We start from the raw sequence: 9,786 nt of genomic DNA, 5'->3' as shown, positions 1-9,786 counted from the left end.
TAAGTTAAACATAAGAGAATCAGATATAGTAAAACTGTTGAAAAAAATTTTAATGATCTGAGAATCATTCATTGAATTCTAAATAATATCTAGGTATTTATTTCCTGGGTTAAAAACTGCTCCCTCAAGGTGACCTTAATAAGCTTCCCATCAATAGTCAAAGTATAAACCTGATTGCAAGATAGCAAAATCTGAGTTGGGATCATTTATGTAAAATATGAGAAAATATTCTTTTCCTGAAATATATTTTCAAAAGGTTCAACCTACAAAGTTTCAAAAAAGAAAATGTAAGAAATGACTCTAATCTCACCACTCATTTGGAACTGAAGTATTGGGTTGGTCAAAACATTCTTTCATTTTTTAAGTACGAGTCTTGACTATACCATGTCCCTGCCCTTCCTACCCATCTAGTTGTGGCTCCTTCTTGAAATCTTTTAGAAGATCTTTTCTGCTAGTCTTCTGATCTTTCTCATCAATAGTTGCTCTTTAAACAATTGTAATTTTGGTGTGCTCATGGGAGGAAGTGAACTCAGGGTCCTCCTACTCTGCCATCTGGGCCATGCCTCAGTGGTAGAGAGTCTTATATTTACTTTATACTTTTGTAATTTGTTTTATCTCATAAAGCAAAACCCAGATATCTAAGGTTATTAGATAACCTTAGTTATCTAATAAATAATAACCTTCAAAATGAACCTTAGTTCAGTCACTAAGTTGTGTCCGACTCTTTGTGACCCCATGGACTGCAGCACACCAGGCTTCCCTGTCCTTCACTATCTCCTGGAAATAAAAAGATCAGTGATAAAACTAAGTATCTGATTAGCAAAAATATAAAATACTGGTAGAACTCAGGGCTATAGAAAGTGATAGCAATGATTCATACATGTACTAGAGTTCAGAATTCGAACTGGCAACTTACTTGAGTTTTATGCTTTAACATGTGGAACATACATAATTGAGATTCCTCTTTGAAAGAGTAATTCTGTGACTTTAAACATAGTATGCAGGAGACCTGGGCTTGATCCCTGCTTTGGGAAGATCCCCTAGATGAGGCCATGGTAACCCACTCCAGTATTCTTGCCTGGAGAATCCCCATGGACAGAGGAGCCTGGCAGGCTACAGTCCATGGGGTTGCAAAGAGTTGGACATGACTGAGCAGCTAAGCACAGACACACGTACTGGTGATTAAATTCACAGAGGTCTAGACACAAGTTAATGGACCACTTTTTACATTATCAAATGGATACAATGCAAATTCCTTGTAATAAAATCGATGGATAAATCTAGTATGGCACTCTTAGTATTCAAGAAGCATTCAAATTAGTGTACTACTTATATTGAGCCACATATTAACTCGGGCTTTTCAGGTGGCTCAATGGTAAAGAATCTGCCTGCTAATGCAAGAGACTCAAGTTCAATCCCAGGGTCTGGATGATCCCCTGGAGGAGGAAGTGGCAACCCACTCCAGTATTCTTGCCTAGGAAATTCCATGGACAGAGGAGCCTGCTGGGCTACAGTCCATGGGGTCACAAAGAGTTGGACACGACTGAGTGGTGGAACATGTGCGCACATATTAACTCATCAAAATCTATGGCTAAAAGAAAAACGTAGGTGTAAAACCCTTTGTCTATTGAGTGTAACTTCTTAGTGTACCATTTAATAGGCAATTCTTAAAGAAATTATTCAGTTCAAACAATGTCAGTGCCTTATTTTTTAAAATACTGATGTTGCTTTTATTTTTTTAAACTTTATTCATTTGGCCACGCCAAATAAGAGATCTTAGTTCCCCGACTGGGGATTGAACCTGTACCCCCCCAGCATTGGAAGCTCAGAGTCTTAACCCACTGGAACATTAGGGAAGTCTCCTGATGCTGCTTTTAAATAATAACCTTCAAAATGCACAGCTGCACTTACTCTTCACCATTTCCCAATCTGCCACCTTCCAATCACATATTGCCACTGTATCTTCCTATTCCCTGACACATACACAAACAGCTTGTGATTTATATTGTGTTGTGAGAGTCTAATTTCATTTTCTTTTTGTCTTCCCATTAGCCTGCCAACCAACTTTTGCTCCTGAACTTCATGAATCCATGGGTGCCTTCCGACAGAGCTCACACTCGAGTGCACAGCAAAGATTTTACACACTAAGGCAAAGCCATGAGTGTGATAACTGGGGAACAGCATTCAGTCATCTCTCACTCTTAATTCAACATAAGAAAATTCATACAATAGAGAAATCATATGAATATGACGGGTATGCAAAGACCTTTAGACAACCATTTACTACTCACCAAAGCATTCATGCTTAACAGCAACTCTTTGAATGTCATAACTGTGGCAATACTTCTACTAGAGCTTTAAGGTTTATGCAGCATCAGAAAAAGCATATGGGATTGAAACGATACAAATGTGATGCATGTTACAAGGCCTTTAATTTTTATTCACTCCTTATTCAGCATCAGAGTTCACACTGGAGAGAAACCCTTTCAGTGTGATAGGTGTGGAAAGGCCTTTAGCCAAAAGTCAACCATGCAACGACATAAAGAAACTCATACTCTAGGGCAAAGCTTTGAATGTAGCAGATGTGAAGACATCTTTGACAGTCATTCAAAGCTTATGGAACACCGGGCAACTCCCCAGGCAACAAGTACTGATCAGGCCACGCATACTCAATCAACGGCATACAAATGTGACAACTGTGAAAAGTCCTTAAAGTTCTACTCATAGGAGACATCAGAGAACTCATAGTGGAGAGAAATCCTTCAAATGTGATGTATGTGAAAAGACCTTTAGCCAAGAAGAGGTCTTGAAACGGCATAAAAAAATTCACACTGGAGAGAAGCCTTTTCATTGTCAAGTGTGTGGATGGAATTTTATCCGTAACTTTGAGCTTATCCAGCATGCAAGAATTCATACTGGAAAAAAGCCACATAGATGTGACCAGCGTGGCAAGGCCTTCAGAGTTGCATCTGTTCTTAGAATTCATAAAGTAACTCACTTAGAAGTGAAACCTTTTGCTTGTGATCAGTGTGAAAAAACTTTTACAAGGAAAGTTTCAACATACCTTGTTCAACATCAGAAAATTCATAGGAAATAGAATTTCTAAAATCATGGGAATACCGAAAAGGCCTTTGGGTATCACATGGTCTTTATTAAATGTCTGAGAATTTATCCCGAGAAACCCTATTTACAGCTAAGTAACTTTCCATGTTGATTATAAGAGTCCATACTTGTTCCTCAGAATGCACACTGTGTGAAAAATCTTACAATAAAACTAGTATATGAAATTTAACATGTTTTTTTAACATGCAAGGAAACAGCATCATAGGATGACAGATTTAATATTTTCTCTTACTTTGACCATGATTCTTGGAAATATCCACTAGAAAAATGACTGAGAAGGTTCAGCGCAGGATTTGAAATAAGCCAAGGCATTGCTTTCATCATAGTCCCTACATTGAGAGTAGAAAGGGAAGAAGACTAATGTAATTAGAAAAAATAAATTTAGCTCATAATCTTATTTCAATGGATGAATAAATTAGGTCAGGAAAAAATCTTTAAAAATAGAGACAACATGGTCAATGACAAAAAGACTTGTGAGAGAAAACTGTATATAGGATCCAAGTGGGCATAAGTGACGTGAACTCTCTTCCTAGGATTAAAACCAAAGAAAATTCCTATCTACAGAGACTAACAGCCTTAACTGACTTGCTCCTTAATTCTGAAACTAAAGTAGGGGTTGGTGATGGGTGTTGACATCTGTAATAAAAATTAAAATACTGAAAGTGACAAAATGTTTCTGCTGTCTTGTCTGAATGGATGTAATGCCTGTGATATCTGGCCTTGTGCAGTTATTTAGAGAAAAATGAAGTATTGCAACAGAAGGCTGTTGGACTTCCATTATGAATGTGGAGAATCTATGGTCATGTTTTACTTGGAAGGAACTATATTTCTTAATGGATTAATAAGTAAACACAAAGCTTTTGAGCATCTGCTGTGTAGTGGATTTCTGACACAAAGTCAGAATCCATCTCACATTTCTCGATGAATTCCTTCAACCATTAATGACAAAGTTCCCCTGTCCAGCTTAAGGCAGAGGGTATGGTTTAATAAGTTTCCCAGGCCTGTTTGTATTGCATAGACAACAGGGGAATAGGAGCCTAAGTTATCGTTTCTTCCCTGTCACTCCTCTGATATTACGATGGCTCTTCCAAAGAAAGGGCTTGCCAGGTGGCGCTAGTGGTAAAGAATCCGCCTGCCAGTGCAGGAGACACAAGAGATTTGAGTTCGATCCCTGGGTCAAGAAGAACCCCTGGAGAAAGAAATGGCAACCCACTCCAGTATTCTTGCCTGGAGAATCTCATGGACAGAGAAGCCTGGTGGGCTACAGTTGATGTAGCTGCAAAGAGTTGGACATGACTGAGTACCCAAACAAAACATAATCTCCAAAATTTGGCTTTGGGTTTCCAGATGAGCCTTGCATGCCCAATTCACTAATAGCCTAAAGAGTAACATGCATGATTCTCCAAGTCACAGTTGAAACAGATCCTCAATTCTCTTGCCTCTGCAGGACCCATTCCACTTTGAATTCAACTTAGAGGAGCTGAAACTAATTGCACTTGGCTAAAAAATATTTGAGAAATAGTTAAGAACACGGAAATGAGATTATAAACATGGACATGAAGATAGATACATTACTGGCCTAGGTAACTCATGACTTCCTCAGTTAACGAGACAAAGGAGAGACTTAAGACTAATGCGTATCACAACACCTTCCCATCTTTGTTTCCTTTGCTGTTGTTTAGTCAGTTAGTCGTGTCTGACTCTTTGTGACCCCATGGACTATATAGCCCGCCAGGCTCCTCTCCATGAGATTTCCCAGGCAAGAATACTGGAGTGGGCTACCATTTCCTTCTTCAGGGGATCTTCCCAACCCAGAGATCGAAGCTGTGTCTCCTGCATTGGCAGGTGGGTTCTTTTACTGCTGAGCCACCAGCGAAGCCCCATCTTTGATCCCTAAAATCCTGCAAATTAAATGGCATATGTATAGTGATGACCCAAGAAAACTCCCATTGGTCCACCACTCCAACACCTGAATCCAAATGACAGGAAAGAAAACAAAAGAAACTGAATATAACACTAAAGAAACTTGTTCTGAAAAGCTGGCATTCACAAGTAGGCTATCAGTACACGAGCAATAGGCCCATCATTAAAAAAAAGTCAAAACTCATATTTTCCTCCTGTCCCCACTTTGCCATGTTGGTTTGGGGTTTTTACTGACTGTAAGCCAGTCTCAGCCTCTGAATTAACTGTTTGAACTTAATTGTTTAAGAGGTAAAGAAAAAGGCACTCATGAAATTTTGGTCATCCAAAGACATCATGATTGAGAAAATCCAGGTAAAAATCACTTTATGCTTTTAACTTTTAACATACCCTTTATGTTAACTTATCCTTTATGTTTAACCTATGCTATTAATTTCATGTATGTAAACTTTTTAACATATCCATTTATAAATAATGGATTTATTATTTATTACACATATGGATATGTTTGATACATTTAACACAACGTTTTAAATACAAAAATGATAGTCATGAATGACATATTTATCTTGGAATATCTGATTATAACAGTATTATACACACATCCACTTTTCTTTAATTTTGTCATTTAATCTTTTATATTGGACACTTATGGTCACCCTTATGAGGAGCTATGAAACTCCAACAAAGTTGCTCTAGTCAGAGTGGCCCTGGCCTGTAGGAAGAATGGATTCAGATTCTAATTCCATCACAAAGAGTTGGGAGTCTTGATGGTACAGAGGTGAACACAGCTACCTTCTATCACAGAGAGTTGGGGACCTATACTATCTCGTCTAACCTATATGTTCTCAACATCTCATTTAAAAAGTTGACTAGTCTTGCTCTTGCTTCCAAGCAACAGGACCAAGATGATGAGATACAAAAGAACTACAGAGAGATATCTTTGCAGGATGGTGGGCAGAATTCTGAGAATCAACTTCAATTTTCCAGCATTCTCCTACTCTAGCATCTGGAATGTCTTTGCAACTCAAGTCTGAATTTACAGTATATGTTTGATTGTCTCTATTCCTGCGCCTCTGCCCTAGTCCTTGCTGCATTATCTGTGGCTTGGACATCTGTAAGAATCACAGACTTCAAACTTGACCTGAGCAGTCTCTTTACGCACTCTCTCTAGGAACGGCATAACCATCACCTAAACCGCAAACCCTTAGGCAACACTGAAGTTAAGTCAGAAAGAGAAAAACTAACATTAATGCACATATGTGGAATCTAGAAAAAATGGCAAAGATGAGCTTATTTGCAAAGTAAAAACAGAGATACAGATGTAGACAACAAACATATGGACACCGAGGGGAGGGGGGATGGATTAGGAGATTGGGATTGACACATGCACACTACTATGTATAAAGTAGCTCGCTAAGCAGAACACCCTGCATCGCAGGGAACTCTACCTACCGATGCACTGCGGTGACCAAAATGGGAAGGAAGTCCAAAAGGGAAGGGACATAAGCGTATGTGTGGCTGCTTCATTTCACTGTAGAAACACAGTCGAAACTAATATAACATTGTAAAGCAACTGCATTCCAATAAAAATTAATTAAAAATTAAAGATGAGAAAACAGAGGTGAAAGCACCTAAGCCCTTAAAGATTGTGAATGTTAAGGAGATGATCATGATTTCTGCCTCTATAATTACAATGACAGAGTGTCTGGTGGCAACTTCAAGATATCCAGCCCTGGGTTCAAAGAAATTTGGGACTAGACTGGCTGGCTGTGTGATAGAAAAATAACCAGCTTGGATTTCCTCTCACTAAAATGAGTTAACAACTATATCTACACCAGTAGGATTTCAAGATGCTGAAATAATTCATGCTAGTACAATGGACAGGTGATAGGATACTCTCAAAATAATGTCCGTTGAGGGCATTTTAAGCACTGTTCACTGGAATGAAAGGTTTTATATAGAAAGAGAAAAGGCACAGTCTCTAGTCCATAAATGAAGGCTTAGAAGAGAAAATAATATATTTTTAAAAAACTGTGCAGCACGAAGAATGAAAAATAAGTGGGTGTCTAGGATTGGTGGTTGATGAGCCAGGCTAAGGAACAAACGTGTCCAGGTGAGGAAGGCACAGGCTCAGAAAAGCGAACTTGGCCCAGGATTAGGCACTTAAGGGTGTGCCAAAGAGCCCAGTCTTCCAAAGTTGGCCAGATCTGGAAGCCCTGTGCTGCCCCCCAGCGCTGTGTGACCTTGGGCAAATAGCTTATTTCTTGAATCCTCCCATTTGTCTCCAAAATAAGAATAGTGATTTCTTTAGAGGGTGACTGTGTCAGGGAATGCGATCATGAGTATAGAGTGACTTAGCATGGGCTATGTTCTCAGTATCTTTCCGTAGCTGGCTAAAATGGCCACAGGCTACATAAAAGGTTCACCATCTTTACTTGCAAGCACAAGCTGGAATCAAGACTACCGGGAGAAATATCAATAACCCCACATATGCAAATGATACCACCCTTACAGCAGAAAGCAAAGAGGAACTGAAGAGTCTCTTGATAAAAGTGAAAGAGGAGAGTGAAAAAGCTGGCTTAAAACTCAACATTCAAAAAACTAAGATCATGGCATCTGGTCCCATCACTTCATGGCAAATAGATGGGGGGGAAAATGGAAACAGTGAGAGACTTTATTTTCATAGGCTCCAAAATCACTGCAGATGGTGACTGAAGCCATGAAAATAAAAGATGCTTGCTCCTTGGAAGAAAAGCTATGACCAACCTAGACAGCATATTAAAAAGCAGAGATGGTACTTTGCCAACAAAGATCTATCTGGTCAAAGCTATGGTTTTTCCAGTAGTCATATATGGATGTGAGAGTCGGACTATAAAGAAAGCTGAATGCTGAAGAATTGATGGTTTTGAATTGTGTTGGAGAAGACTCTTGAGAGTCCCTTTGTCTGCAGAAGATCAAACCAGTCAATCCTAAGGGAAATCAGTCCTGAATATTCACTGGAAGGACTGATGCTGAAGCTGAAGCTCCAACACTTTGGCCACCTGATGTGAAGAACTGACTCATTGGAAAAGACCCTGATGTTGGGAAAGATTGAAGGGAGGAGGAGAAGGGGACAACAGAGGATGAGATGGTTGGATGGCATCACCAACTCAATGGACATGAGTTTGAGTTGGCGATGGACAGAGAAGCCTGGTGTGCTGCAGTCCATGGGGTCACAAAGAGCTGGACATGACTAAGTGACTGAACTGAACTGATGAAAGTGTTAGTTGCTCAGCTGTGTGACTCTTTGTGACCCCATGGACTGTAGCCCATCAGGCTCTTTTGGAGTGGGCAGAATAACAGGCAAGAATATTGGAGTGGGCAGCCATTTCCCTTCTCCAGGGGATCTTCTCAACTCAGGGATCGAACCTGGGTCTCCTGCATTGCAGGCAGATTCTTTATTGTCTGAGTAAGAGAAGCCCTTACTTTCTGTCTAACCAACTGTATTTGCTCAGCCACAAATAACGGCAGGAAACATATTCATATCACTCCAAGGTAGTTTCACATTTTGGTTCTTTTTTTTTTAATGAGCAAATTTTTATTGCACTTTTGTTTTCATTGTTAAGTCTTTTGGCCTTGCCTCGAAGCATGTGGGATCTTAGTTCCCCAGCCCGGGACAGAACCTGCACTCTCTGCATTGGCAGCGTGGAGTCTTAACCGCTGGACCATTAGGGAAGTCCCCACACTCATTCTTAAAACAGACTAGTCCCCACATCCTCATTCTTAAAACAGACTCTCGTGAGATTATCAGTTGATTGAGAAATAAGGTTCTGATCTCAAAGATGCTCTCAGACACATCCTCTCCCCATGTGTTCTTCCTCTTCCCTCCTCTTGTGCCTGTGAATCAAGTGTTCCCTGCATGAGGGCCAGATAAGAAGTGAAGGAGCAGGGAAGCATCTCAGGGCTGGGTGCAGTCCTTGTGCTTAATCACACCCGCAAAGTCCCTTTTGCCACATTAGGTAATATAGGTTCCGGGAATCAGGATGTGGTCCTCTTGCCACAGTGGTGGTGATGGTCATTATCCTGTGGACCACACCCTGCATCATTCCCAGCCCCTGTCTGGGGCAAGCGGCACATGGGATTCTCCCGTGCCTGCTACCGACGATGGGCCATGGGGAAGAGGAGGTGCTATCAGATACCTTCTTCCTACCGAAAGCAGGTAACTGTCTCTCCTCCTCCATGCAGCTGCCTCATGTGGGGCAGGGGCACCAGGTGAGATGCCCCCCTCATCTCAGAGATTCAAGCGGGAAGAGAATCAACCAGAGGGTATGTTACATGACACAGTGGGGGGACATGGTAGGGGGGTGAATAAGACCAGTAGGGAATTTCCAGCCTAAATCTTGACCTACACACCACATCCCCTAATCCTTCCTGTGTCTAATATACTCAAGATCAGAAGGGCTGAGAGTCCTGCAGGCGATGACGGGCCTTGATTGGGAAATGAGAAGGTTCTGGGTGTGATGAGCTGGGCTCTATATAAGCAGGCCCTAGGTGCATGACGGGCTTGCTGGCTGTGCTGGAGCTGATCTGTCTGGGATGGTGAGTTCGTGCTCTGTCCCACTGGGAAGCAGAGAACGTTTTGTGCACTGCACACCTGGGAAACAGCAGCATGCTCTGGCACATGGGCACAGGCCCCATACAGCTGCAGTTCCAGCTGCCACAGGCTCACACGTGGGCTCCTTGTGGAGCCCAGGAGAGGAG

Source organism: Bos mutus, chromosome 13 (assembly GCF_027580195.1).
Source record: "Bos mutus isolate GX-2022 chromosome 13, NWIPB_WYAK_1.1, whole genome shotgun sequence".
In the NCBI taxonomy this organism is placed as follows: domain Eukaryota; kingdom Metazoa; phylum Chordata; class Mammalia; order Artiodactyla; family Bovidae; genus Bos; species Bos mutus.
Note: the sequence above shows the minus strand (reverse complement) of the source record.